Genomic DNA, 25,622 nt, shown 5'->3' with positions numbered 1-25,622 from the left:
GCTCAGCTTTAAGAGATTAGTCTTAGGACTGGTCGGCCTAGTGTCAGGATAATGTGACTGGGTGGGACATTGTGCCACATGTCTGTTGCATTTTGTCCCATTGGTAGACATCACTATAAACCGCCACACTGCATATTTTGTAACGATACGACTGAAAAATTGTTAAAGGTACGTTAAAATTCAAATGAAAAACACACACACAAATCATAGCATTTTCGCCATAGATATACTTGTTCCACCAACTTTAATCTTTCCAAGATCTACAATGATTCTGAAAGAAATTCAGTATTGTTGTATCCTCCAGTATTGTACAATACAATGAGATATGTGTAGATTAGTTCTGTAGATAAATCAATAGCCGTATGCACTCTTTATCTACTGAAATAAAACGCAAAGGAGGTACAAAGCACTTGGCAACACAGATGGTACGGCTGAATTACTTTGTTAATTAATTGGCTGTAAATACATATCTCGTAGTACTAACCTATTACTAAACGCGATGTATAGTCAAAATGAATCACTTTCAATACACTGTAATGAGGTCATATGGTCAACGAAATACGAAAATGTAAGCAATGACCTTTGAAATGACAGCATGATTAATTAGGTTTTTTCTTCAAATACCTTCTAAAAACTACGGATTCGGTGGTAGTTAATTCTGCAACATTTTCATTTGTAACCACTGTGGTACAACATATAAGGTACCATTCAAAGCTATTGCTATAGTGTTTGAATGAAAACTCTGTCTTGACACAACCATCCACAATGTGTATGTGATCATATGCTGTATTTGTTCAAGGCATTGGAATCAGGCATATTGTGGTTTGGATCATCTATTTTGGATACATGACCATATATATTGCAGAAATTAAACTACATTGGCAGGATGATCAGATTAGGATAGGCAGGTGTAACTATTCTGAAGTTGTTGATGTTACTATCCATGGACTAGGATTGATGTTACTATTCACGGACTAGCATTGATGTTACTATCCATGGACTAGCATTGATGTTACTATCCATGGACTAGCATTGATGTTACTATCTATGGACTAGCATTGATGTTACTATCCATGGACTAGTGATAACAAGATGTTAAACATAGCTGTCAAGACCGTTATATTGGAAGTCTTATCAGAATGTTTTTCATTTAGGACCAACTAGATATCACAAGACATTTTCTTATCAATCCAACCATATATTTAGGCAAAGAAGTAATAACAGGATTCTCATCGTCAACATCATGGTAGTAATTCAACGTCATCACATCAGCATTATCATTTTGAACCTACCGGATATTTTAGGAAATGTTTTGTGAAAACAAATTTATAAATCAGCTTTCATTCAGAAAATGTAGTGATATCAATATATTTAATACAACCTTTATGATGGATAAATTAAAATCCCACATTTCCACGATTTTAGTTTCGGACCATTCTGTAAGTTAAATTGGCACTAATGTATGTTAAAACTGAGTAAATATCACATGAAGTATTTCAGAAAGTTTTGCCTACTGTTTCATGCTCAGGACTAGATGAACATATTCCCAACAAGATCTCAATAGAAGGTTTTAATAAAAAATCTATTTAGGACCAAGTAGGATTCATATGAATAAATAAAAGCACAGTTATAAAACTCTCATTCATTCATGTGTAGTGAGAGCAAGTATTTCCAGATGGCCACAGTGCTAGAAGTCGGATATGTACCATTTTCGTCTAGGGCCAAGTCGATATCAAACAAATGCTCAAACATCTCAGCTAGATCATGAGATCACTGATGTGTAAAGCTTTAAGGCAGTGCTCTTAGAAGTTTAGTCATTTAAATGCCCTTCATCTTGGAGAAGATCTGCACCTTCTGGAGGCCCACGAGAACAGGTTGTACCCACATAAAGGTTGGAGCAGCGCCCTCCCAAGAACAAGTCGCATGCCCCCACCACCATATATTGATGAGAACCACCCTCTTAAGGCCTATGAGAGTGAATTGCAATCATCATATGGCAAGGAGCAGCATATTCACAACGCCATTGGATCAGTGAATGTGAGCAGTTCGCGCCGCTGTGGAAAAGGAATGCAGCAATCAAGATCTGTAAGTTCTGAGGAGGGCTCCTCTATCAGATCAGAGTCGATTTCCTAGTTTTCCATCCATCACATATCTTAAATATATTTCTCCAGCAAATATAGTTCCATTAACGGAACTGGACAAAAATGGTCGATAACCCAAACCTTCTCCATTATGCTAATCGATCTCATTGGCATTAAGGAGTCAGCGTATACACCTCCGACTAGGGAAGGTGATGAGATAAGCATCCACTCATTTCCTTTGTTCTTCTTCAATTGCGATGGGATTCGGGGAGTACTATTCTAGGGAAGTAAATCTTCAGTCCCCTTCTTGGCTTCATGAGTATTTATGTTTAAACCTAAAATCAATTCAGATGTGGCATGTCTCGGACCTTCATCATCTACTCATGTGGAGCCAAACAAAAAGGAAAGAGACAAATCCTCTCCCCGCAGTTGATATCGGAGTGACAAGTGTTCCCCTCACCCAAAATGTTCTTCAGGTATGGGCAGTCCGGTCATTCCCAGTGAGCAGTAGTTTGATGAGGCTACATCTAAGTTTACTGCCTTCTGTCCCGCATTTGTGTCCAAAGCCTTCGGATATGAAAGAAAAAATCATACTGTATAGTTTGGAGAGATTCGGGGCTGCTCAATGACAAGACCTTCTTGTCCAGCCTTATTGAAATATGTTATGGGAGCTTTCCCATGGGATACCAGGAGGCTGAATGATTTAAGGACCAAGCTTTTGCATATGAAATCGGGTCACAATTAGTACTTCCAGTTAAGTGCCCACGAATGTAGCTCTAGTCTATTTTTAGAACATATTTTTCCTCTCTCATTTTGGTGGTAATATAAGAATTTTATTTATGAATTTTGGTAGGGATTTAAAGGTAATTGTTTATTCTTGATAATATGAGCTCAGGGTGTTGTTGTCTGTGTGTATTCTGGTGACAGTGCACAGTGAGTAATAAGACCTTGGTGATGATCCGGAAGTAAAATTTGTGTTCTGTTTACATGCTCCTATGTTGACAGTCCAGCACCTCAGGTCAACCTTTGACAAGAACTTCACCGTGAAGTCATCTTTGAAGGTATTATATATATCTTCCCACGGATATCGATATCGGATATCGATGCGACAAATGTTCCCCTCACCCCAAAAATGCCTGCAGGTATGGACAGTCCTGTCATTCCCAGTGAACAATTGTTTGATGATGCTACCCATAAGTTTACTGCCTTCTGTCCCCGGATTTGTGTCAAACTTGTTCAGACATGGAAGATAAAAACATAATGGAGAGATTCTATTTCACGACTGAAATTAATGAGTGCATTAATTTATTTTATATAGCATTAACTATTTTTTAAGATAAAATGTTAAAAATGGGTCCTTTTTGCGAGATAGACTTTGAAAATGACCCAGTACATTTGCACTAACAATTTCAATCAACATATCTATTTCATGAATAAAATTAATTTCTGTATTTACTGAATCAGTATTCTGTATATATATTTATTTATTTTAATATGATATTACAGTAACCTCAACAATTTTATATCAATATAGACATGAACTCTGTGTTCTGTTTACAGATTTCCCGGTTTACAGTACAAATTATTTGGATAATACTAAACATGATAATTAAATCGTCTGGATGGACAAGCATTTCACGCAAAGTAAATTGACTTTAACGCTAAATTTAATGTGGTCCTGGTCATTTGTCAGATTTATTGTAACCTATATTTAAATGGGGCTTATCTGTCATCCTGGAAAGTCATGCGTATCATTGGGAAAAAAATAATTTATTTTTAAGTACCTCGTACATAGAATAGTTTAATAATAACTTATTGTTAATGATATATCAATCCGTATTGTTATAATTTGGTATAATTTGGGTCATGGGCTACCACATTGTATGTGGAATCATTTAACAATAAAGTGTGTAATAGCGATGGAGAGCTATAGTTTTACTAAGGATATATGTACACAAAGTTGGCAGATAAACTGCAGCATTTTAGAACAGTTAATACAAGTACATGTTAGTTCATGCAAACAAATGCTAGGGTGGTTTTTTCCAAACAAATTTCCCACACTGAGTAAATAACTCCAGTAAATTTACCATTGTCATTGTATTTATATATCAATCTATCTATCTTATAGGATTCATAGCTTCATATACAGACCTTGAAAATATATATTGATCTTAAATTCGAATTGTTTTTTGTTCATATGTATTAGTTTATAACATGTGTAAAATATAGAAATGCAAGTAAATGAAGGTAAATATTTTGTCTTTATTTGCATCTTTATTTAAAACTACTTTATCTTCCGAAAAAGTCGTGTAAAGGTGTGTACCATGAATACCAACCCTACCTATGTTGACCCTTGTATACGTGTTCCTAAGTATTATATTTATATGTGAATGATTTATATATGAATTATAAAACTAGGAAGTTTTATTTAGTGACGTTCGGTGTGTACATACACACATATGTATGTATGGTATCCTATCATATGTATGTATGTATGTATGCATGCATGCATGCATGTATGTATGTATGTATGCATGTATGTATGTATGTATGTTATTCTATATTTTGTTGCAACAACTTATAATTCTGTACCGCTGTGTAGTATGTTAAGTTCGGTTCATATTCCAATATGATGTGATTTACCTGAAATAGGTTAAATACATTAAATAGCTGAATCGTGTTTTCCAATTTTCATCGTAAATTATTCTCATCAAAAATATGGGCTGACACATTTTGAATAACTGGGTCAAAACGTCCATGTAAAGGGCATGGGTACATACAAGATTTTCCTCGTCAGTTAAATATTATATTGTGTTATGGCTAGGAAGAAAAAATACTCGTGTCAAAACTAAACGCGGAGATACGGTGTACCTCGAATATCGGGTTTTCTCAACCACAAAAGTTGATTCTATATTATCATCTTTGAACTTGAAATTAAACCCATACATCACTTTTCCATACAAACAAGTTTGGTATAGGAAGAATATGGGGAAACTTAGAAATATGAGTTTTGAGAATGATAGATTGTTTATTGTGACATCTACCCCATAATCTCCCCAGCTTACCTTATGATGACAACAAGTCCTTATCGTTCTAAATTTACACTATCAGGTTTAAACCAGCAAGAACAGGGCGGTTAAAATCGGAACAGGGACATGCATGACGATTAAGCCCACCACTACGCACCCCCCCCCCCTCCACTTTATGTAACTCTTGCGTTGATCAACAAAGTGTAATCACTGAGAAATAAAATTACTAATATTGGTTGACATGATAAACAGGCAAGTCATGTGAACCACGAGACAAAGATCATGAGGGGTGTTTAAAAACGCAATGTATAATTATCTACACCGGCTCATTCCTATGAAGGTCAAGGTTCATTCATTCATTCATTCATTCATTCATTCGGGGCCCTGAGTGGCCGAGTGGTCTAAACCGCTCTTCGTTACGCATCACTGCCATCTCACCTTTGTCTGCGTGGGTTCGAGTCTCGGATTCGGCTAATGTGGGTACGTGACAAAGCTTGCCAGCAGCTTCTCGTGTGTCAGTGGTTCTTTCCGGGGGTTTTCCCGAATTCTTCCTCCACCATTAATAATGACCGCCATGTATAGCCTATCGTGTGCTGAAAAATGGCGTTAAACCCTACAACAACAACAACAACAACAGCATTCCTTCCTTCCTTCCTTCCTTCATTATTTCATTCATAGAAAATAACAATCTACATATGCTTCTAGTGATTACACATATACTTGAATAATGTTACATTAAGGTCCAATGTAAAGCGAATAACATGAACAAACATGGTATGTGTATGAAATGCCCAGAGAGACAAAATGGAGAAGTCGGTCATGATCTACTGGTATGTCGAATTCGAGGGTATCTTTAAATATGAAATCCAGAGGAAGACCAACTGGATAGTCTGACATTATCTAAAAGCATATAGAATTCGAACGTAATTTTAAATGTTAAATCCCAACGAAATGCAAATGGTTATAATCATTGATCTGCGAACATATATGTCACGGAATGGTGTAAAGGTTGTTAATTAAATACATGTACTCGGGTTTCGTTTCTTTTTCTCTGTACAACGATACCCGAGGGTGATTATAATATGGTCTATTGTATTTCGAAATCGTGAGTACGATTCGTCCTGTGCCACACGTGCAAGGTGCCTTTGATAAAGAATAACGAAAATTCTAAAGGTATAAATACGTTACTACATGTAAAGGACCTTTACAATACTAATGGTTTTGTCAGCAAGCGGCCTGCTTAAAGGATTCGCACAACTCCAGCTGTAGGGGTAGGTAATTTTGGGGTTTTAAGTGATAACTAGTGTATTACCATATTTGCCTTTGCATGTTTGTTATAGTTTTCTTTACATACCATAATGCGTGCATTTTTTATTCTTGTTGCGACGTAGTGCAGGACTTATATTGGTAATGTAAAGCTACATTTTTTAAAAGAATTGTTTACTATTGTCTTATCAAGCAGGGTTAGGTTTACTATTGAACCTCTGTTTTGTAATTGCCATTATAATATAATCTTTTTAACTTACCATGTATAACGTCCTTACGTTATGTCTGTATCAAGTTTAGTACACTGTATCGGGTATATTTTCAGCTGAGTGAGTGAGTTTTTGATGGTAGGAATATCCGGGGTGTCCGGTGTTGTCAGAGGGTAGAAACGTCCGTGTGTCCGGAGCGTTTAAGGTGCCGGAGCGTCTAATGTCTAGCGTCCGGAATGTCAAGAGTGACTAAGGTGACCCAGCTGTAGAGCCGTCAAAGGACCAGGGGGTCCGGAGGGTCTAATATTTCAAGTGTCCGGAGGGTCTAATGTTTCAAGTGATCATAGTATTCCGAGGGTCCGGAGTCTATATTGGTTGTGAAATTGATTCAGAGGAGCTGTGGAGCGGATAAGGTGCACGGGTGACGGAGTGCATCTCCACGCATGTATTTTTAGCTGTATGCTAATTTTGGGTTAGTAAGACCCAGTGTATTATTCAGGACTGGAAGGATAGATTGTATATCCGTTCTTGTTTAGTGACATAATTTCGCTACCTGAGCGAATACATTTTTTTTACTATGTGTAAACGCTTACATTGTTTACTATTTGAGTGAACTATATTCATCTTTCCATTATTGAATCATTTGTGAATCATTTATCCTGTATTTTAGGGTTACTGAACTAAATTTATTTGTATATTTTTTCCATCTTTGAAACTGTGCGTTTTTTTTGTTAAATAGATCCAATATTTGGATTATAAATACGCACACATCTTCATAATCCATTATTCATATAAATCGCCACATTAAACCATATATCTGTGTCCTCAAAACGTGTTCTGTTGTTAATCCGAAATATCCCACCCGGTTATCTTGTTACAATATACAATTCGAATGGAATTTTAAATATGAATTCCTTAGAAGAAGCAATTGGATAAAGTCGGTTATGATCTACTAGCATATACAATTCGAATGTAATTTTAAATTTCGTTTCATTTAACACAAACTGTAAAGTTTCAGTAAATGTATTGTGCACGTTTTATCTTGTTTGTTCTAAAGTAACCAAGAACTTCTCTAAGTCATGAAATTGTTGTGCACTTTCAAATTGAAAATATCATCCTTATGATACTGTCAATGTTATGTATAGATAATTTGCATTATTCGTAAATTGTTTTTTGTTATATGCTAGGGTTTATATAAAATTGTATTTTGTATCAAATTTTGTCCAAAATCAAGCTCAGTGTCCGCCTGACCAAATTCTCGTATTCTTTTTTTTTAAATTTCTGTAAACAGCTAATTCACAAGTACTAATTTTTTTTACTAAGAGAGTGTGTTAATATCATAAACCTTATCAATAAATGTAAGCATATATTTCGTTGTCTGAGTCAAGGACGTTGTGTTTAAAATGTTCTTTGTTATAATTTTAGTAACCGACCTTCTAAATATAACTAACATTTTTTTACAAATGAACTTTTGGTCCTCATTCATTATGTCTTAGTTTTGTTTTATATAATCTGTTTTACTGAAGAAAACTTTATTCCGGCATAAAATCTGTGCAGAATTCATATTATTCCGGCATAACATCTGTGCAGAATTCATATTTCTGTGCTCATATTTTGATTTGGGTGAAATCATTGATTATTATCTAGAAATACAAAGTTCTCAATTATATTATTGGAAAGAGACATTAACAGCGAATTATAGTGATTTCAAACAAAGAATCCTTCGATTAAATTGGTGTGGTTAAACAAAATAGTATTGGCACATTACTACAATTGAGGATTTTAGTACATTGAGACTTGCATTGGGAATTCTACGATTTTTTGGGATCTAATTCGCAATACCGTAAGTTATAGTTTTACCTTCTCATTTTGTATTATAAGGGAATAAATTATTGTTGAATTTTACAAATTGTTGGCTTTCTATCCTTTCTTTAACTTTGTTTAAGATTTAGGATCACAGCAGTAATGTTTTTCGCATGCGTTCATTCGACATTGTTTACCACCTCTGTTCCAATATCTCATATAAATAAGAAACTGCTAGGTATAGTTTATTGTTTACCACCTCTGTATGAAAATCTCATTTCACCTTCATGTAAAATGTAAATAAGAAACTGCTCGATATAGTCTCTGTTGTTGGGCTTAACGTCTATACACAAACTTGTAACAACTGCTCGTATTTAAAAGCGACACGTGCTTTATACATTAGATAATGTATTGCCTGGTGATGAAACGTTATGTTTTGACTATACGTAGACATTAATTACAAACGTGCATCGCTTTTAATGTGGTAGATACCAATAGTTTCTTTTTGTTTTTGAAGTCTTCTATCTGTTCTTTTATCTCTGCTAGATCATTAAGTTTAGCTACTCGTAAAATTCATTAGTGGTATCTATTATCATGTCGTTTATGTCATTCATTTTGTATCAAAGCCGTTTCCGTGCATTTTTTGGTTTTACGTTCATTCTGTTGGATTTCAATATTCAAATTGCTATGCAGCTATTGAAAATGAGACTGTGGAATGTTACATTTGCATATGTTAGTTTTCCATATAGTTTTCAATGGATTTCTATCACTACATATTCACTGCTAAAATAGTGTAGTAAATTTAGAGTATGTGCACGTGGTTGTAGTGCCCCGTTTTAAGCAATTCTTAGATTTGTGTGATTACTTGTTTGATTATTGGAATTTGGCGCCATGGAAATATTCCTGGCCCGAACTAATGAGCTAATCAATAGGAGCAAACGTCACGGAGTGAAGTGTTAGTGTGTTTCCATGATGTCCTGGTTCACTAGTAGTGAATTCCGACCAGAACCGAATGACTGTCCCTGTCGTAAAATAGTACATATTAAAAGCTAGTGGTATACATTGGTAGCGTGCCTGCAAGGACAGCACTTACGGTATTAAACCGGTAAATTACACAAGGGCATAAATAAAAAGGGACTTGGCAGAGACCGTTTATGTCGCCATGCGGCCGAATATGGTGCAGTTATATCGGCGAAATGTGCCTGGAAAGCATACATTGACTGGCCTAAGGTGGCGGAGTTAAAATAGTTCCCATTGTTAGGGAGTACTCACATAGGTTCTAAGGCGTGAACGGTTGGTGGTACGGAAACATAATGAAGTCAAAACACGCAGATGTACGGTTGATGGATAGTTGACAGTTTGGTTTATCTGTGGTCTTGCATTAATTAGAGGAAAATTTAGGTATAGAATGGACACGTCGGGCTTTCTGATTTACAACTGAGATTGTATGGAAGTCTTTGGAAAGTCGGGGAAACTTATGACTTCTAGCGAGAATCGCGCCAGGGTTTGACAACCGCTCGGTCAAGTAAATACCCGTGTGCGTGTAACAATAGCATTACACATCTGTAGACGACAGTAATCATCGACTCTTGTTTCCCATTTCTTGTTGTATTCTAAATTCTTCACACTAAATACGTTTTGTATTTGCTTTCGTACCAATCTTGTATTAGCTGCCTCAAACATGTTTTTGTATTGTATCACCTACATTACATGTTTACAAAGCTGACTCCCACGTGTTTAATGTATCAGCTGTATTAGTGATACAGTTATTGTTGAGATGTAAGTCACTATTACTGTTTTGCCCTTGTTACATTGTTTTCTTCTGTATTGTTTTTTTTTTTGCTTTTGTTTTTCGTTCTTTTAAAAAGCATATAATCATTGTATTATGCAAAGCCACCTTGCGAAACACTTATATTTGGCAAATTGTAAACTTGCTTGTGTTAATTATCTGATATATGCCTTCTGTCAAGTGAATGCTTTATTTTATCTTTCGCAGGGACTGAACCATTTGTACTATAACTCTCTAGCTTTGAAAATGCGACCACGTTAATTTATCTTGTGATACATGTTCGCTATTTGCGACTTTATCATAGAAGAGATTAGAGCAACTAGTTTTATCTTCTGAAAGCTTTTTTTATGCAAGTTTTCTATTCACATGTCTACCCTTACTGTCTTTTTCTGTATTCATATTATTATTATTGGGTTTTGTTTATTTCATTGCATCCGTTGTACTCGTAGATTATAAAATAATCTTTGCATGATTTCAGTGTATATGTCCCATCGGTACAATACTTGAAAGGAGGTAGGTCAAAGTCGTTACTTTGTTCATCATGTCGTCAATACTATTTAAACGTAGTGATGGTTATTTTATCATTTCATCATATTTTAATGCATTGTTGTAAGCATTGTTTTCCTTAACAGTTTACAATGCAATATATAACAGTGTTATATCGACACCAGTAAATATAAATGGATAATAAATCCCGATAAATACAATCCTGTTGTAAAAACACATGCGATGGTGGCCTCTAAACAATTCACAAATGTATGTTACATGTGTGGGGAGGAGGTCGGCACCTGGCAGCCTTGTGGTCTAAAGCGCTCGCCTTTGTCAATATGTACCATCTCACCTCTGTCCGTGTGAGTTCTAGCCGCGGACTCGGCCAACGTGGTTACTTGCCAATAGTTTCATGTGGTTCGCTAGTCCTTACAGGGGCTCTCTTGGGCACTTTCTCCACCACTTGTGCTGGCCGCAATATCTTGCGCTCATAAATGGTATTAAATCCTAAACAACAACCACCATTGTGCATTTCCTTCTGATACCTGTTTCATATCCAATCTCCATGGCTAAATAACTGTTTGTCCTTTTTTGCCAGCGTCAATATGTATTAATGTACAAGCTTTCATTTAATATATTATTGGAGTATTATTTTGTTGTCAGATAAAGGTTTGTTCATCTCATGTACTTCATCGTAAGCTGGCACTTCCTGGAATAATTAGGTTTACATAGTTTCAATATTCATTTCGTATGATGGACTAATTGCAAATCTCAGTAGCTTATGTTATACCATTGTATATGTCGATTCTCATTTATCGGTATTATCGCAACTATTTGCTCGTGCCAAATGTGTTCTTTACTTATAGCTTGTTTTCATCTATTATGAGAGCATCGAATATTTAGGTACATCTCCTTAACTGAAGTAATTTAGAGATCTGAAATCCAATAATGTTGAAATCCCGACGCCTATCCAAAGTATGAAAAACATCATGAGCACCATGTTTGATTTCTTGAATCCCGACTCCTGGCGTTAAAAACTATGTCTACTGATGAGTCTAAAATTTGCTTATATTTTTGTGCTTGTTGCTAATACAATAATTGACTAACAGTCTCAGTTATTAATTCAATCAATGGCAGTACATATGGTTTATAAAAGGAAATCTGTGCATGGCATAAACCATTTGAAAACTACATTCGATTATACATGTGTAGAAAGTCATTTTGGTTACTACGTGGTGAAGTCCTCTGGATTGGAGCGCTTCACTTCTGGCAGCATTATAAACAGAAATAAACTGTAAACCATTCTGATCCACGGTAAAATTATTTGTATTTCTTCTGGATTTGACCTCTCGTATTCAATCAACATTAGACACATAAATAAAAGATGATTCTATTCCATGGATACATTCACTGTATCGCCTCTGGATAATTGGCAGCATAAGACCTAGAAATAAATTGTGGACCATTAATGAATGTCGGGTAAGGCATCTCGCCGTAAGTAACCGTGGACGGTACAACCTGTGATTGTGGAAAGCTTCACCTAGCTACCACCGTTAAGTCCTTTCTGGTGGACCAGGATGCAGGGAAAATATGCGGATTCAGCATCTGTGAAGGACGATGATAGGAACTGGATGCCAATCCACTGCATCTGGACCTGCCTCCAGACGTCTGAATATGTCTTACCAATGAATTGAGACAGTCCTGAATGAAAAAGTAGTGGCCACTCTCCGCAACTTAACCTCTCCTAAATAAAACTCGCGTGCTAGTCACCACTCTATTCTAACCTCCCCCTCCTCACACACAGCATATTCATTCAAGTCATGTGGTGATAGGAGAGCAGCATAGCAGCAGGTGTGTATCCCTGGGAAATGTAGCCGCAAACCCGCAATCAGGAGGAGCAGCAGAGAGGGTGAACAGACCATAGAATTCCGACAAAACAAATAAAACAAACAAAATAAATCATCTCGTAGAAAGGTCAAGATTTTTACAAATGAACTTTTCCTTGAGATGTTTTATTTCTGTAATGACCGATTGTACTAATAAAACCTCAGTTCGAAATAGTAGCTGAAAAAATAAAGTACTCTACGTGTTTATTTATTCTTGTTTATTTTTTTGACGACCAACGTTGGTAGGTACCCTCTCTGCTGCTATTAATTTACCACCATACCAAGTTTGATGAATATTTTTCAACGCGTTCTCGCTGTCGTTTTTTCCTCATCTGTTTCATCTTTATTTGTTTCATCTTTATTTGTTCTATGTTTCAAGTAATATTCAAGTTCTGATGGTGGTTTTTCTATTTTTGGATTTATGTTCTTTCTGTGTTTATAATATATCATCAAACTTCTGTATCGATCTCCACCGCAATTTTTGCAAATCTGATATAATCCTCTAACGCCGTTGTTACATCCAACACAACTTCGTGGACCAGCATGAAGGTTTTTCTTTATAAGATAATTATGTTTCTTGCAATATTCTCCACGGCATTTTTTATTACATTTATCTGTTGTTCCTTGACGCAGCCACGCACAGTTGTTCATTATCTTTTTAATTTAATTTAATTTTATCATCACCCCTGTTACCCAAATATTTTATCAAGACCCACACGATATCTTGTTCTTGGATCATGTAAATTTATTGTTATAAGTCCATGTGGAGCAGCAGAGGGGGCGAATCGGACATTTTGTCCAATCGTCATTTGGTTTAATTGATACTTTTCTGCACTCAGCGGATCCGGTGTCGTCAGCGCCTGGTAAAAAAAAAACGACGTCGTCGTCGGGGGGTAAATCGAACGTCATTTAGTTTAATATACTTTCTGCGCGCCGATCCCAGTGTCGTCAGCGTCGGGTAAAAAGCGCGGCGACCGCGTTGATGTCATCGCCCCCTCTGCTGCTAAGGGGCTATTTACAATAAAAGTCTTTATGATCTTACAAACAGAGTGATTACTAACTCCTCCTCTTGTAGATCAATTAGGTTATTTGACTGATCGGTAAGTCTGAAATTAATTCTTGTTAAAAACCGATTATGGCATCGCATATAGACCGGATTAATTGGACTCTCAACGATTAAAAATCCCGGAGGGGCTGTTGGTGAAAATGAATAAAGGATATACCCCTGTTGAGCCTGATTTGATTGCTTGGTATCCACCTGGTAACTTCCTTCGATAGCATCACACACTAGATTGATTGCTATCACCGATGCAATATTTACGTTGTATGGAGCAATATGCCTACCGCCCTCTCCGTTATCGTGTCTAAGGATAGTTTATGGACCGAGAAAATCATTAAGAGATTTTCTTAGTTCTGGCGCATTGTATCCTGGAAGCTCTAAATCGGTTAAATCGGCTTCTGTGATATTATACTCGGTTAGGAATTTTTGTTTATTATCATCGCTGTTAGCAGATATTGTTTTAACGATTCGTTCATTGATATATTCCATGTCTGATATAAGATGATTTAACACCTCAACGTGTTTTCGTGCTTTTGTTTTCCGTAGCTGTTCTAGTTGTGATTGGTAATTACGATTAATCTCGGTAAAAGCACCAATGATATCATTTAAATTAACTGTGACCACGGCGGACGATTCAGGAGTTTCCTTATACGGAAAATACCATTGCATGATATTCCTGTCTTGAAATATAAACCTGCTGGGTAATAACGTGTTTTTTATAATAGACAAATCATCTCGATAACTGGGATTAATTTCATGATACGATTGCGCATTCGTGTGCAAGTCCGCGGCGATTTCATGAGGTGGATTCTCAGGCCATCCTAGTATGGTTCTTATTGAACTGTTGTAAATATCAACCATATACCCCGGTGTGCTTATTTCAATCGTCGACGATAACGTCGGTTCATGAACCGTAATAGCGATTTTTGATTCTTTTTCTGTGATTGATTTTATCCTGCGTTGAAATTCTTTATTGATTTGTTCTATTTGGTATGACCCAGTTGGTATTGTAACCTCCTTCCAGTCTGGGGTCCCATTGGGTTTATTTGTCCATGCAAAAACCAGCGAGTTATTAGGTTGTTGTCCGTTAAATGCATCCGCTCGGATATTAGGCCAACTGTGATATACTCGCAATTTTGCCAGCGCTATTTCCTTCACTGGAACCGATGATGGGAAGTTTACACTGAATTCGGGTTTCGTTGATGTTATTGATATCATACTTGTTTGTACCGGAGTGGTGTTCTCCGCGATCCGTTGAAGTAATTGAAACCCTTCGGGGTTCAGCGACATTATTATTATTCGCTGTTTTTAGTGTTCAATTTCAACACCGAATATTAACAACTTGCTTGTTTTCAGGAGAATGTTTTAAGCCCATTGAAGTGGTTTCAGCGACGTGGTTTCCAGCTTCCAGTTGAAAATCCTCGATTTTTGACATCGCGGAGTCATACAACTGGACCATCGTGGAGAATTCAACATCGGATATGAACGAATTATCAATCGACAACGAGATCAACCCGGATAATTTCGAGTACGCGTCGGATACTATTTGATGTTTTACTGTATACTCGTTGAGTTTTTTTTGAGAACACGATGATATCTTTCTAGTGATTGCGTTGGCAACTCCAGCAATTGTTGTCGCCGCGGAGATAGCGATTGGAACAGCGATCGGGGCCATCATGGTCACCGTGGATAAAATGACACCGGTACCAGCTACTATACCGGACACCGAGTACACGGCCACGTCGATGGCGGTTATTTTACGACGGTATTTTTTTATTTTCACACGGTATTGTTCGGAAAGCGTTTTCAAGTTCGCGGATAATTCTTTTACGGTATCGAATCGATATTGATGTGACGTCGGTGATACCTCTGATTCAATTACCCTGGTGGTCATTTTATTTTAAAAGAGCTAGTGTTTTCAATTACTTACTTAGATCCACTACAAATTCCACATACCATGTGATGTTTGTATCGGTTAAATTTCTATCAACGGCTCTAATTATAAACCGTTCAGTTGCGTCCTTGTCTATAATTGTTGATATTGTATTGTTAAACCCGGATGAACTCGACAATGATATATTAAACTGCATTATTGAAACCAGTGTCAATCGATAAATGCCCTTAACAGTTGCGGTAATATTTACTATATTCTGTGTAGGAGTCCAGGTAAATGATCCATGCCGAATTGTGTATACTGTGTTGATGGCGTTCTCATGAGGGATTTTTATTTTTTCAAATTGCTTTGTCATTCCCGGTAGTTTGTCTTTAATCGCCGTAATATCAGTGTTGATTATTCCTATTCCCCGCCAACACGTGTCTACATCCCTTCTGTTCGCTGCAACATCAGTTTTGATCGTTCCTATTTCCCCTGTATGCGCGTCTACATTTTTTTTTGTTCGCTTCAACATTAGTTTTGATTGTTTCTATTTCCCGTGTATTCTCGGTCATACTTTTTTTGTTCGCTGCAACATCAAGTTTGATTGTCCCTATTTCATATGTATGCCCGTCTATACTTTTTTTGTTCGCTGCAACATCAGTTTTGATTATTCCTATTCCCCGCCAATACGCGTCTACATTTTTTTTGTTCGCTTCAACATCAGTTTTGATCGTTCCTATTTCCTGTGTATGCGCGTCTATATTATTCTCGTTCGCTGTAACCTTAGTAATGAGTATATTTATTTCCTGTGTAGACGCGTTTACACTCCTTCTGTTCGTTGCAACATCAGTTTTGATCGTTCCTATTTCCCCCCAATACGCGTCTACATTTTTTTTGTTCGCTGCAACATTAGTTTTGATCGTTTCTATTTCCTGTGTATGCGCGTCTACATTTTTTTTGTTCGCTGCAACATTAGTTTTGATCGTTTCTATTTCCTGTATATGCTCGTCTACATTTTTTTTGTTCGCTGCAATATCAGTGTTGATTATTTCTATTCTCCGTCCATGCAAGTCTATACTAGTCCTGATCGCTGCAACATTAGTTTTGACTGTTTCTATTTCCTGTGTATGCGCGTCTACATTATTCTTGTTTGCTGCAACATCAGTTTTGATTGTTTTTATTTCCTGTCCATACGCAGTGATATCATTTATAGTTGTTGTAATTTCATCCAGCTTGGTATTTTTTTTACCAAAGAATTTATCAAAGTTGTCATCGATCCTGTTAACATTTTTTCGTAACGTGTAAAATTGGCCCGACAGCGTTGTAAACTCCAAAATAGTACTTTTTATCCCTGCAAGATTTGGTTCGGTCACCGTCGGGGTCCCAAAAAAACTAGCGGTAGTGAGTTGTATATCGGTGACAGACTTTTCCACCTCGGCGAATTTATTCACCTGCGTGTCAAGTTCGGTCACCAATCTATCTAACCTTATAAAACCGTCTTGGATTAATGTTACCCTATCCGTTATCGTCGATATATGTTCACCCGGTTTGAGTCGTCCGTCGCTGGTATACAACGCGATAGTGTTCTCGGCGGAATTACGCTGTCGTATTAAAACGTCATCGAGTGACACATTACTGGATTTCAATTTACCCTGGCGGTCTTGAAATACAACTATTTCGCCCGGGTCAACACTGGTTAGATTTAACGTATCAGCGATTTCATCCTCGATTAGTTTTTTTATGTCATCGGTGGCGGGCGTTTCCGTGGATTCTTTCAGCGCCGAAACCGGTCGTCCCCAGATATCAATCATTGTTATCTAATGTAAGTGTCTCTAAATTTCCCACTAGTGTATTCGTTTACAACCATATGAGGTGGTTTCCGCGATGATGAAATCGCCGCGAGTACGTTCAATACCTCACGGCCACATATCGGTGGGTCACTTAATTGCTGTGTTGGCAGCGTGGAATAAAAAACCGGGGCTGAACACGCCCGGATATACCGCATGAACTCGTTCGGCGGGGCTAACCCGTATGAATCAAAATAGACGATCGCACGCGGATCAATCGCGTATGCAACCCAATGAGTTCCCGCTCCGGAGGATTTATCGAGGTTAATTATACCGGTTTCAATATTCCTTGGTTTTGTCGGTAATTGATCCCTCATAAAAACACCTCTGAAGTTTTTTATCGCTAACGCGTCGGCGGCATCTATTAAATCAAAATTGGATAACGGAACCATAGACTCTTGCGTTAATAAACGGTTCCCGGTAGTCTTAGACCCTTCCCCGAGTACCATGAATACGGGGTTCCCGGTAGTCTTAGACCTTTTCCGGCTACGGATCGTCCTCGTTTCTTTTTTTTTATAGCCTCTCCCGGTTGCCTTCTTCAATGCCATTCCCGCCGCGGTACCAACGGCTCCTAACGCTGCCGCCTTCGCCACTGCTGGGGCCGCCGCGGCAATCAACGCCGGAATCGCAGCTAACAACGGAAATATCCCACCGGTCTTTTCCATGTTTTTGATTGCTGCGGCTGAGAAAGTTATTTGAACACCCTTTTTATTTCTCATTGCATCATTGAAATGTTTTATTTGACGTGTCGTCAATGATATTTTATGCTTGCCACCAGTCATCTGTGACGGCTTTAACGTTATTGTGGTCCCACATTGTTTAGCGGACTTTGATTGTAATTTCTTGACTTGACCATCGGTTAACTCTACACCGAGAACACTATACGACATTTTTATTGTAAACGCGTTTGTGTTTTTAATTACATATTTTCCACTGGTGCATCAACGATTCTCATTCGTCCACCAACACCTTCCAACAGCATTGATTTATCGCTGAGAATGACAGCAACCGCTCTATAATTAACACCACCCGGGTCTATACGAGCTCGGAAGTGTATATCAACGACGGATTGTCTCGTTAAATCAAGATGTTCCAACGAAAAGTAATAAATCGGATACAGGTTTTTAAAATCAAGTTGTGATATTTGCAAACCAGTGTCGACGTTTTGATCACGACCCATATATGACAGCAATCGATGGTACACACGTGCGATATGGTTGTCGCCGTAATTAAGCTGTATATCCTCGGATGGTTCCTGTTGTCCGTTTATTCTCAGCGAAACATCCCTGACTCCTAATTGATCAAATATCATATGGCTGCGTTCTTGATTACCCAATCGATCCCTATTCTGGAGCGCTATAAATATATGACGCGGGGCTGAAACGCCTTGTTTTGATGCCAAGTGCCATGTAAATGTATCAGCGACATTATCCTCTTTAGCATCAGTTGTTACCGCTAGCCAACTCAACAATGATTTCCCCCCCGTTCCATAAATGATAACAATCGTGCTTCCGTGGTAACTGATGGAGTCAACACCGGCATCCACAATGCTATTTTAGTTAAAACGACTTTACCGTTATCGACGCCAGCAGCACGCCATATTGCATTGTTATCATCGCCCCTTCGCGTTAATGCGATTGTATGCTTAGCCCCATAGATAACTTTTCTGACATTTCTGCAAAATCCAAATATGTGATGGAGTGGAATCGCGCATGAAAAATGTCGGCGTGGTCCTTGCAACATCCCTACTCGTGTTGCAAATCCTAGATTGTAATTACCGTTAATACTTTTTATAATAGTGAAATCAGCGCCTGGTCTTGCCCTGCGGTCTGGGTTAGCTGCTTCAGCCGGTGGGTCAGCTGCGTTATCTCTTCCCGTCAGCACGTTAATGTACTGAAGATGGTCAGCGTTATTAGTGGTATCCTTTGCGAACATCATAGATGGGCCCGCCGATCTTGTATAATCATCTGAGTATCTTGATAGCCCAATTATCGTCGTTGCAACATCAACCTCGCGTTCTATTGATTCAATTTCTCGCCCGTCAATAAGATATCTGGCGCTCTCAAATAACGCCATAATACCGTTGTTGACGAAGCCAACTCGAACACGATGGTCATCTGCGTATGGTGTATTAGCGGCAACATTTGTCACGAGTTCTCCCTCGATTTCGATAAACGCTTCACACGGCAAAAAGTATTTACTGGTATCTTGGACTTGAAGTTCAATTCGCGATCGTAGGTCGGCTTGTGGTGGTTGATAGGAATAAAATTGATAATCACGGACAGAATCATCCTTGCGCACTGGGGCGTCCATATCAAACGCGGGATCAGCGGTTCGCGCAAACATTTTATTATTTATCATGTTCATGTTTTCAATTGAAATTGCTTTGCAATTCATCAGCGTCGTCTTCGTTTCGGTTTAAGACCACTTCCCGCTATCGCGTTCATGAGCGCGTTGGTTGTTGCATCAGTGGATGGCTCCGCCATCAACGACGACGGGGTCGTTGGCGAAGCCATCAATGGCGGAGTCGCCAGCGATTGAGTCGCCATCGACTCGGTCATTGACGCTAGTTTTTTTTTCACCGTGTTATTTATTACCCTGCTGACATTTGCAGGCATCACTGTTGTAGAACGCAACGGCGTTTGTTTTTTTCTTCTCACCAACGACATTAGTTTGTCCTTTGCTGCAGAAAACGCCTTTCCGGCAACATCTCCAATAGCGCTGATTCCCTTATCACGAATAACATCAATGGCTTTCATCGATAATTGTTTAGCTAACGGCGCCACTTTTGGAGCCATTCTTGTAAATAACCCCGCAATGGTGCTACCGAGACCATCTCCGTACCACGCGCGGTATACAGGCAATCGTGAGTTTACCACGTAGACGCTGACTGGTTTATCATGGTTGTAGTGTATAATCATCTTTATTATAAAACACCAGTGTTTTCCAATTAATCATCCACGAGTTCGTCTATGAGCGTTCGATATACATTAATGTCCATGATACCGCCTGCAAATAAACGCCTGCAAATATCAGCGGCCTCATTGATTATTTCCGGAGAGTTATTTCCGGCTCGTTTTCGTCCGATTAGTACTTCCAGCCGTGATATATCACTGAGAATATTACCAGGACAAGTAACACTAGCGTTTGAAAAACCGTAGGATTTTTTACCAGAAAAGTTTCCAACAGAATATCCTTTTCCTTTTTTTGGTTTCCTACTTTTAACCTTATCGAGGAATGCTTTGTAATCGGTATCACCGTGTAATGTATTTTTATATCTACTTGCTAAATACACGATTCTTGCCCAACTATCCGTCGACCTTATATACTTTTCGTAACCCTTTTTGATATACCCCTCTCGAAAATCCCTATCAGAGTTTACAACAATAAAATTAATCAATTTTTCCTCGCTGTCGAAGGCTCTAATTCGATCTATTGCGGACTTTGTAAGTACATTACGGGGTATATTCTCCTTTATTTCTTCTTGTTCTTGTATTTCTTCCGGTATTTCTTCCGGTATTTCTTCTTCTGGTTCTCTTGCAGTAGCACCTGGTTCTTCTTCATCGGCCATTGTAACGTAAGGTTCTTGTGGGTCTGTTATAGCGAGTGGTGGTGGTCTTCGCCGCTGGTGTGTTGTAGAGACTTTTTTGTTTGTTCGGTCTGAGCTGCTATCTTTACAAGCGCACCGAGGACGGGCACAGTTGCGCTTTTTACCGGGGCAAAGAGTTGTTCGCTTCCAACAGCAAAATCAGTTTGTAGTTGTTGCCGCGTTTGAAGTTGTTTTCGGACCCTGTCTCGTAACGGTATGAACTTTTTAAGCGCTGCTAGCCGCTCTCTGGCTAGCCGAGTAGTAAGTGATTCACCTACCATTATTGCAAATTGCTCCGCAATTTCTAATTTCCCGCCGAGTCATCAATTTTCAATACTGTGGCAGGAATATACCCGAACACCTGTCGCGTCAGACGCAATCGTCTTACTATTTTAGTATTACAATTAAAACGTTACCACGACCTATCGGGGGGAAAAAAAATATGTATACATTTAATGTGCCACTCCCGTTACGCTACCATTAAATTGGGGGCTCCACGGAGTTTTCGTCTATAATCCTTCTAATGTTTTTGATCTTACTAGAAATCTCCCGGCGTCGTTCATAAACACGTCCGAGTTTTTTTCGTATTGTTTCAACGGCAGTGAATAGCCCAATGAATGCATTTACGTCATTGAGGTACAGGTTTTCATTAATCGTATGTTGTAATCGTTTTATAAAAGAATACTCTCGGGCCAGGGTAAAACGCCCCCGTTTCGATTGTTCGTTAATAATTTCATAATCGGATAATATTCTTTCGCTGTTGAGACTATCAGATAATTCAATTCCTTGATTTTTTAATTTTGAAATCTCGGTTAATATATTATTAATGTCTTCGATATTCATATTCTTATAAACATCTTATTTCTAATATAAAAAAAAATTATTTTTACAAAATGATCTCTAGGCACATAAAGGTGCTGTTAACATCTTTACTGCCTAGAGAACTATATGATTGCGATCATAACCCATTTGGCAATCTCGCTGGCGCCCTATGACGTCAGAGAGACCCAGAGGTTACTTAATTAACTTAATTAAGGACAAGCCATCAACAACACATCTTGGAACCCCTTGGGTGCCTTCGCATTCATCTGAGCCCAAGGGGACCCCGAAACATACATCTCCGGGAGGGAGGCCTAGGGTGACAAACGTCATCGTAGACCGCCCAGAAGATATGCTTGGGGGGACATCACTACATGTACTTAATTAACTTAATTAATGATGGGACGGCACAAGACGGCACAGACATAAAACGGCGGGGCGGAACTCTACGGTCAATTCAACCAATCAAAAGCAACCCAATTAAATTAACCCGGTTGCATGATTGTGAACAAAAGACAACCACACGCCCGGGTCAAGAGCGTGGGTTAGTTTTGATTGGTTGAATCGGCTTTCGAAAGCCCCAGGCTTATAACGAGTCGGCTTATATATAAGGTGACTAATACAACCGCGTCAGTCACAAGGTGTGTTATTGTATTTCGTTAAATTACTTAAAAAACGCTATCAATAGCGTTTAAACAACACTAAATACTTCGATGAAACATAAAACAGAATATTACAGTTGTTTGTAAAGACAATTTATTCCATCAGTTTTCTTTAAAACAGAAAATTTATTAATTGTAATAGACTGTAGCGTTCACACTGTCGGTAACTTCGTCACTCGGTGATATACCATCACGAGTTATTCCCCTTTGATGTTATATATGAAAATCGAATTCTGTGTCCGGTCTTTTTTGAGATCGCTGTTTTAGTTATATTCTCTGCAACATCTCGAACTGATTTACTACAAATATCGAAGTACCTACCAGCCGCATTCATAGAGCGAAATATTTTTTCTTCGTGCGTTATTGTATCAAATGACTTTACGGGTTTTGCCTTTCTCATCCCTCCTGTTTTTCCAAATTTGGAATTTTGACTCGCTGTAACAGCTCTTAGATTACACAGTCTGTTATTTTGAGGACATCCATCAATGTGATCAATAACAAGACCGTCCTCGATTGGCCCCTTAAACGTTTCATATACCACCCTGTGAACAAGATAGATTTTTTTCCCAGCACCAAATCGCAAGTATCCGTGATTATTTTTTCGTCCAACTGGTTTTTTTAGTCTACGGTTTCTAACAACGCCGTCGCGAGATGCCTCGTAATTAACAAGCACAGGGTGAGGTAGAAATTCTTGGTCCATTTGTATAATAATACTACTTGTCTAATTCATTATTTGGTTTAATTATAAACCTTTCAATGTAGTCTTGAGGAGTTTTGATGATTTTGTCCTTGACGGAGTCAGCGGTGGGATCAATGACGGCGTTTTTAATTCGCTTGTCGTACTAACGTTTTAGTTCTCTGTATCGCTTTCCGCCTCAATTGATACACAACTGCGATTTTCCTCTTACACCAACATGGCAAACCAAGCACGGGAGGGGACCAAGAGAACCATTACGAACGCTTTGTAAATGATACCCGCAGAATTCACCTCTACATGATTTATTGCACCGGGTTGTCGACCCAATCATCAACCATTTGCAGTGATTTATTATACTATATTCTTTTATTTAAATACTTGTTTTAATTATATGGAGGAGGAGTTTAAGAAACTAGCAGCAATTAAGCCCTGGAAAAATATTAAGTTCAATCTCGATAGGGCCCTCAAGGACACACCAAAAGCGTTAATAAACGATAAAACCCTGTTAAATAAAATCCGTGATTGTATCAATGAATTCAAGCGTGATGGTGCATCTCATAGTTGGTCAACATTTCGAATTGATGGCGTTGTTGATGCTACCATGAACGACAAACGCGCAGCAACGATAATATCACAACTTGACGGTAAAAAGTATTTTTTCAGAGTAAAATTCATTGTCCGGGTGGAATCAGGTAATTGGATCATACGTGATAAATTTGAACCAGTTCTCAGCGACAAGAAAACAGTCATTGTTAACCGCGACTCCAAGCCGGGGTTGTTAACCGGAATTGACAGACCATACTATGAACGAGCGGTCCTGAAACAGCAGTTGTTTATGGAATATACCCGTTAAATAAGAAACCTGATATCGGAAAACTAGCGCCGATGAAACAGTCAACGGGGATAAATTGTGTAGCAGAACGAGTAATAGAGCATTTTACAAATGCGTGTCGAGGAAACAAATTAACTGATTTACGACGTAGCAAAATCAACCAATGGGGGGAGACAGTGCGCGAGCGAGGAGCAACCATCAGCGACATAGCGAGATTAGAAACATCGTTGAGATTTCCAATAACCGTTACAACGATAACCGGTGAAGTATTATACGAATCAAAGTACAAATCAAAGGGAGCCCCAATCAAAATTATTGATCATAACGAACACGCATGGACGTCCGCGATCACAATATTTCCACGGGATAGAACAGTAAAGTATATCCCGGGGGAATTCCTGGGAGAACAATTCTCCAAGGACGGTTTTCTCGCGGAGAGGAAACTATTTGATGCTATTGCCTACTTGTGTAAAAACGACCCTGTATCAGTGTGGTTACTTCGCAGCGCTGAAAACGATGCGGATACCTTTGATCAGTTTGTAAGACCAAACGGTGAATTATATCGCACTGAAGCGTTTCACAACAAGATGAAAAAAACCGCCATGGAATTTGGAGAGCATAATGAACAACTGCTAACAAATTGTTTTACAATTCCATCGGTTGCAGCTCATTTTGCAGCAAAGAAAAATGCGTGGAGACCAACACGCAAGGAATTTCTACCGGATGTACAATCCAGTTGTTTGGAATACTATCACGGTGGACTATGGAACACTAGATACAACCGCGACGCTATGATTTCCGTTGATATGGTTGCCTGTTATCCAGCGAGTTTTCTCGGGTATGGATCCACCGCTGAGTACTTTAAACGATTTGGACACCCCAGACATGAAATGACTCGTGTTGCTATTAATGGACCACTGCCTGATTTTGATTTAACCGGATTCGCTCGCATAGTATCATTTGAATTCGCGGCAGGACTTCATCGCTGTTGCTATATTTGGATCGGTAGACACATGACTGAAAAGAAGTGGCTGCCAATAGCGCTGCTACGGTATATGATTGATTGTAAAATGCTAGTTTCGTTGATTGTCAGCGACGCGATTATATCATATCGGGCGCAGACTGAAGTCTGGTTACCAGAACCGGAGCGTCTAGATAGCATAATTGACGAGTCCAGAAAACACATTGATGCCGACGAGGAATATATCATCGAATGGTCCAAAAAGATATTCAACCAACGAAACAGAGAGGCAAAAGATCTCGGTAGAAGAATAATTGGTAAGTTCACACAAGGTGGAAAAAACTGCGACTACAAACGATATTGCTCACGGCTGATTATAGATGACGCAGAATATGATTTCGTAATCAAGGACGCAGTGGCGAAAAATAGATACGTGAACTGCAAAACAGCTTTCTTGTCCAATGGAACAAGGTTGGGTACAGTTGTTACTTACAGCGATGGAGACAGCCCAGCATACCCGCATTTGAGGGCGTCTATGCTGGGTTATGCTTGCATAAATTTATTTTCAATGTTAAATAGATTTCCCGACACCGCAGTTAGAGTTGCGATTGATTCATTTTATATTGACGTAAAGTATAAGGGAAACATAGCCGAGTTTACTAGTCCGGACGAGAGTTGGGGTACATGGAGAATTAAAAATGAAATACGACGCGATTATTCACCATCA

The sequence above is a fragment of the Sinohyriopsis cumingii genome, chromosome 15 (genome assembly GCF_028554795.1).
Source record: "Sinohyriopsis cumingii isolate HCF-2022 chromosome 15, ASM2855479v2, whole genome shotgun sequence".
Lineage (NCBI taxonomy): Eukaryota > Metazoa > Mollusca > Bivalvia > Unionida > Unionidae > Sinohyriopsis > Sinohyriopsis cumingii.
Note: the sequence above shows the minus strand (reverse complement) of the source record.